At 45.4% G+C, this 6,770-nt stretch overlaps 1 non-coding gene across 1 annotated transcript; it reads left to right on the plus strand.

The window, feature by feature from the left end:
* The first annotated feature begins 5,631 nt into the window (after positions 1 to 5,631).
* On the plus strand, positions 5,632 to 5,704 carry TRNAD-AUC (transfer RNA aspartic acid (anticodon AUC)). The gene has a single exon. It is a non-coding gene; the product is annotated as a tRNA-Asp (tRNA).
* Positions 5,705 to 6,770: the final 1,066 nt, after the last annotated feature.

Consider the following 6,770-nt stretch of genomic DNA (forward strand, 5'->3'; position numbering starts at 1 on the left):
CACAGAGCCTTCTTCTGAGCAGAGATGTGCAGCAAGGGGCATGATCTGCTCCAGTTCATTAACTCTGGAGCCTACTGATAACTGCTCAAACCAAGTCTCTCTTAACTAATTTCTGCAATACAAGCATGATTAAAGGAAATAATGTGGCATATCCATGGTATCTCATGTCCCATAATGTGAGAGTGGCTCATCCCTCCTTCTGAGACCCTATACCTGGGCCAGCAGAGATCTCAGGAATTGGCATTGTCACTGTGAGCTCCAAAGGGAAAAAACAGCACAAGCCCTTGGTGTTAGTGCCAGAAATCATCCATGTCCCTTCAGCTGCTTTTTTCTATCAGTCCTTAAGTTTCTTACGGTATACCTCAGTGGGGCACAGCTGTGTCTAATGTAAATAACTCTGTGCTTGTCTACTGAAAGTAAAAGGAAGGAAATTAATGACAACAATAAAATAAAGCACAAACCTCCCACTTATGGTCAGTGCTGGATCTGCCCAGTTAACCCTTGTTTGGTTTTGGTTTCCTGATAGCCAGGGAAGGTGGTTTCCTCTTAGTTCTTTCTGTGCTATTTTAGTTTTTCCCTCTGAAATTGCCTCTCTGTTCATAGCAATAGGGATGAAAAACCCAGACACTGCTAACCCTGCTTTTAACTCCACACTTGCCATTAATAATTTAGCTTCTCCTATGAGGGTAGCAGACACCTCAATAAGCCACTGCTATGACTGGGTCTATAGGGGTCTAAAAGGCTAGTGATAGGGTGGGATTCAGGGCTATTGGACCAATGTCAGGGTTTTAATCATGTTTAAATCCCCCCCTGGTAAATATGAGAGTGAGCAGCATGTATTAAATGGGCCATGATTCATTTTGTCCTAAGAAAGATAATGAAAATAAGGCAGTTTGGGTGGGTGCCTGTCTCTTTCCATAGTCTATTAGTATAGTTTAAATGACAAACTTATGTATCTATCCACAGCTATCCAAAGTGATGGAGAGCTTGATGTCACCTCCAAAGACATTGGTCCTCTTCCCACTGCTGCCCATCAAGTAAATCTCAGGATTGCAGTCCTTTTAGGCTAGGTGCACCTGCTCAGTGTTATTTAAACTGAAAAATGCATAAATAGCAACTCCCTCACTTTAAAGAAGAGGAAATGGAAGCCCAAAATTAAGCTGTTTGCTCTAAGTCATACAGACAACTCTCTCTATGTAAATTTCTCTATGTAAATTTTGCACAAAAATAAAGACATTTTGTTTTTGCACTGTTTCTCCCATCAGTGCTGCACGTTGGTCTAAAAAGATGAGTTTTGCCCTGCTGGTGAAAGTCAATATTTGATAGAATTCAATCATTTTAATTTCAAAATGAGTGTCCACACACAGATTGATGCTTAAACAGGTGGATTCGTTTTGGACTAAAGTTGGACATAGCTCATCCTGCAGAAAGGGGAGATAAATTCTTTGTGGGTTGCCCATATAAATTCCTCCACAAAGGTACTGAAGCTAATGTTGATATCCCTTAGGCTGTTTGTGAATTGGTGATGGGGGGCTGGAGAGTGGAGAGAACACTCAGAATCAAACACAAGATAAACATAAAGGCATGGGGTGGGCTTGGAGGTAATTTGGTGACAAATTTCTCATTTTCTTTCTTGGCCAGATTGGCTGCTGTGGAAATTTTGCCCAAAGAGGGGTTATCCCCATCCCGGCTCCTTTTGGATAGATTTCACCTCTGGTCTTGAGTGATGAGGGAGGGTGAGGTCTGTGCTTTGTCTTGCTTCACATTGTGATGCTGCAAGTCTGGCCAGCCCAAAGATACTTTTTGTTGTGACCTTTTGCTCTACATGCTCAATATTTGGACTCGGTTTAGAAAGAGGCCAAAAACTTGCCTAAAAGTGCTTCTGTCTTGTGTAACCACAGCACTTACTTGTCTATTATTGCCTTTGTGGAACTTTCTTGTTTCTTTTAACCTGTGGGACACAGCTGTCAAGGGATTCAGGCCCAACACCAGTGTGTGCAACCATGTTCATGCTACGCTTTCTCCACGAAATCCATTTACACCTTTTGCACGGGGGAAGCAAAACCTCTGTTGAGTTGTTCATGCAGCTCAAGCCTCAACCAGTACCCATCAGGTGGAAGGGAGGGATCCTGGTGGTTGTCAGCCTGATGGTAAATACCAGCAAACCATTTACTTGTCTTTTCTGCCTCTGACCTGACCCAGAACAGCAGCTCCAATGTCCTGTTGTAGCACCTATGAAGGGAGCCCTATAAGGAGGAGAAATGCCAGAAATGGAGCAGATATTACTGCAAGCAAGCAGCAGAAAACACCTCCTATCTGAGGGTTGTTTTCTGAAGTGGAAGGGCAGTGAAGGGGGGTAGCTGCTGAAAGACAAAGAACACAAGGTGTCAAACAATTTTTTCATGCCAACTTCAAAATCAGCCCCTTCTGATGCTTTTCTTCCTCTGTTGAGTCACAGGAGACAACCCACATGCTGCCCCTCTCTGCCTGCACACCCCTTTGGTGTTAAAGAGCTGGGCTGGTGCCAAGCAGCTGCAACTTCATTTGAGTTTTTATCTTTTGTTTTGTTATTTAACAAGCCCAAGAAGCCGGAAAAAAAAAGGTGCAAAGAATTGCACAGCCTTCAAAAACAAGTGAGAAGAGGTAGAAAGGATCTGAGGTTTGTCTCCCAGGCTTGGCCATATTGGCTTGGTTTGACCTTTGACCATCTTACAGCAAGGTGGGCAACCAGAAAGGGGAGCCATCACACTTCATGTCCTAAATAGCCCATCACATTTTATGTCCTAGTAAAGTGATTTGTAAATCCATCCTGGATCTGGAAGGAGTTGGCCCTCAGGTCTGCAGACCTCCTGAGGGTTTCCCCGGATGAGCAGGTGACTTCAGAATACTTGCACACGAAGGAAAATAAGACAAAGGCGCTGCAGAAACGAGGCAGGGAGGTCTTTGAGGCGAACTGAAATGCACAACCGAAACCGCTGTGTTGTCTGTCTTTGGCAGCTCTTCCTCATTTCACCGCCTCCAGAGAGGCAGCTGGGCCGTGGCTCAGACCAGACAGTTGGGCTGAGGAACCATCTGCCGCAGTCCTGGTTGTCCCTTCTCGCCCTGGCCACTCGTCCTGTGTTTCCTAGCCTGCTAAATGAGGGGTGGGACACCCTCCAGGAGACATGATGGGGATTTGCCCAGCACCTTGTTCCCAGCAGGTCGGATGGGGGTTGTTGTCCTAGGTGTCAGCAGGATGAGGTCTTCATGAGATGCATCCAGTACTGTCCTGAAACATTAAGTAGCTTGCTGCTGTCAGTGCAGATCTGCAAACTGGATGCACGGCATGACTGGGCAAATTGTTAGGGATAAAAATAATCCACTGTGCCATGGAGGTGTTCTAAGTATTTAAATGGTGTTATGTTTGATCACACATAAAGAAAAAGTCTCCATGATGTGGGAAACCCAAAGGACAACTATTATAATCGTTGGGTGGTTGTAGGGAGGTCTGAACAAGATCAAAATTCCCTTGTACTGCATCCCTGACTGCACATAAGGCAAGAGATGCTCCTGACATACCAAGCTGAGACAAGAAGTGTTAGCATAATACTCATTTTAAAGCTGAAAAATTGGATAGGTTGGTAGACTAAGGGATTTTTTTTTTTAAGGAGGTGACTGGGGAATTGAATTTTGGTGTGAATTAAAAGCTCCATGGCACTTGCAGAACTTGAGACCATGTTCTGACCAAACAATGGATGTGTTTCTTTGCTTTAAGCCCTCATTGTGGTGGGTCCAGGCTGCAGCCCCTCTTTGTCCCCCCCTTCCCCAGAGCCTGCCACCCTGGAGACATGAGGGCAGCAGTGTAGCCAAAGCCTTTTTGCACTGGTGTGAGCTGCTGTTCTGAGGCTGGGCCAAAATTCATTGCACCAGGTACTAGCAGGGGAATTCATCAGAGGAAAGTTGGACATTTTCAGCTGGGTGCTCACCTTGGGCTCCTTTTGTAGTCAGAATAAAGATTCGTTTGACCTCAACTGACATTTCACGTGGGGTGAAATATAGAGTTTAGAGTGGGTGACTCAGACTGGAGAAGTGGTGAAGGTATGAATTCACCTTTCATATGGAGTAATGTATTTTGGGTGGCCATGGATACCTGTTCCACTCTCTTTCCTCACGTAGTCAAGCCCTAAATGACTCGCCCAGGGCAGTGATGGAGCTGGGAGACAGACCAGCTCTCCAAAGCTGCAGATTTAATGCCCAGAAAACATTGTTTACTTCTAAACACAGAGGCAGAGCTGGTTGGATATTAGAACCTTTTTCCTCCAGGAAACATATAAATTTGCTTGCAATTTATCATTCCAAATCTGAACAAAACCATAAAATTTTAAAATGTTTGACGGAGCAGGAATGTAAAAGCCATTCGATCTGACACCACTGAAACATTTCACCCTGATAATGTCAAAACTAAACATAGCAAAGGCATATGCAACGTAAATCCCAGCACAATAAAATATAACCTACGTTGAAAATATGTCAATTAATATTGCAATACAATACAAAATGATTCAAACCAAGTTGAAACAAGGCCTCTCTATGTCACCAAAACATTTTTACATTGCTGAAGTGAAACTGAGGAAATGCAACCTGCTAAAATATTTCACTGAAAGCTTTTCTTGACAATTTTTGTACTTGTGTGAATACACTTTAAGATAGTGATTTAAAAAAAAAAAAAAGCTGAGCATCTCTGAGACATGGGATCTTTATTTTTTTGCGAAATTATGTAACTTCCCATGTTTGGCAAGACCTAGAAATCATCAGGTATTTACACTTAGGTTTGGTAGAAACAATTCCTCAGATCCTTTTTAAAGGCTGTCACAGCCCTCCTGTGGGTATGTGGGTGCTTTTTGTTTGCTGGATAAATTTCAGAGTGAGCTGTTTTGGTAAGACTGGTAACAACACCTATATTGGGCAACATTGCCCTCAGACCTGGAAAATCCTTTAACCACTTTGACATTATGCACAGTGTTTTTTCCCCCAACCATAGCTGAGTCATCTGACATATCCCTCCTTCCTCATACCATATTAGCAAATGAGGTAACTAATTATTACCTCTGGCTTGGCTGGAGTCATCCTTTTGTTATTTACCGTTGATGACTAATTGTCACAGCTGGTTGCATGGTCACACGTGCTGGATGAGTTCCCACCTGGATAAGAGTTGTCTCTCCCCTCACCACTGCTGACTAGGACATCCCATGCTGCTTTCAGGTTGGTTTAATCCCAAAAGAAAATCAAGTCAGAATAGAACAGTGGAGGGAAAAGTGTGTTTGTGATGCTGTCCCAACACCACAGAGTCACAATCTTTTTGCAGATCCCAGCAAGAGAAGGAAAATAGAGAGGTTGCCTCTGTGCATTGGACCTTTGTTCTCAGCTGGGACCTTGCTCACCCTTCAGCCTCTCACCTTCCTCAGTTCCCATGATGCCCAGAGCTTACAAAATTACATATTTTTTATTTTTCAGAGCTGCACTTATTTCTGTGTTTGGCAAAGTAACTGCTCTGGTGAAATTTGGAGGGGAAAGGTGTCTAAATGCACTCCTCAACCAGGCTTTCAGGGAGTAAGGATTCATCACTTCTATCACCTGCAGCAGGGTCAGGCAGCCCCTGGTGGTCTAGTGGTAAAGACGCCGCGCTATCACCGCGGAGACCCGGGTTCGATTCCCGGTCAGGGCCACTCCCGGGCAGGTGGGGCTCGTTAGCCCTTAAAGGCAACCCACCTACGTCCAACCCACCTACGTCCTAAGGACCTCGCTGCCATGGTCCAAGCTCGCTTGGCCCCGGCAGATGAACCTTAGGATTAAAGGGTGGGCTCAGTTCCGCGCACACTGTGTCTCACCTAAAAAATCCAATGCGCAGGCTGGAAGGTGGAAAGACCTTCCCCGGATCTTCGCTCGCGAAGACTGGCCATTATTATTATAGCAGGGTCAGCTGAGTCCTGATCTGCATCAGAAAAGGCAAAATTACCCCTTTACAGCCTCAGCAATTGTGTCATGAGGATCTGTAAATGCCTGATGCTAAGTGTAATGAGTCTTCAAAACCTATTCAGATAGAGACTTTGATGAGTTTCCAGGTGGCTGGTGCTCACCTGGAGTGGTGGACATGCTCACATCCTCTCTGGACAGAGAGGATTGGGTTCACACAAGAACCACTAAGAACCAGTCACCAGAGACAGTGGGTGGGTGGGACCAGAAGGCTTCAAACAGCTAAAGAGAGCCTGGATCTCTTATGACATTTGTCCCATTGTTTCAGGGGCTGACCTGTGTTCACAAAAGTCAGTCCTGCGGTATGTAAGCCCTACCTTGAACTTCCTCCAAGCTCATCCTTTACAAATGCATATTCATAGCACAGCCTGACGTCGGCAGGGAGAGGAGTGAGGGCACCGCATTCCTCAGCACCGAGAGCATTGTGGAAAGTCAAATCGGTGAAAGAAGCAGTGTGAGGGAGCACAGTGACCAGGGAAAAGACCCCAGCGCTCTGTCTTCCATTCTCCTTCTCAGTATGTTCCCCTTTGTCCAAGTTTCAGCCTCGTTTGTCCATGCTGAGAGCCAGAAAGCAGATGGATTTTACCTGGAGTGCTTCTCCTAGGCTCTGGAAGCACTCTCTCCTTTCTCTCTGCCTCTCCACCCCAGCAGCACAGCACCACACAGCAGCACCCTCCCTCACCCTGCCACCATCTCTCCTCCTCCCCTTCCCCCTCTCGCTGTGGCTTGACACAGAGGAACCTGAAAATTCGCTGTGA

This window comes from Myiozetetes cayanensis, unplaced genomic scaffold (assembly GCF_022539395.1).
Source record: "Myiozetetes cayanensis isolate MyiCay16 unplaced genomic scaffold, myiCay2020 scf1, whole genome shotgun sequence".
NCBI classification, from domain to species: Eukaryota; Metazoa; Chordata; class Aves; order Passeriformes; family Tyrannidae; genus Myiozetetes; species Myiozetetes cayanensis.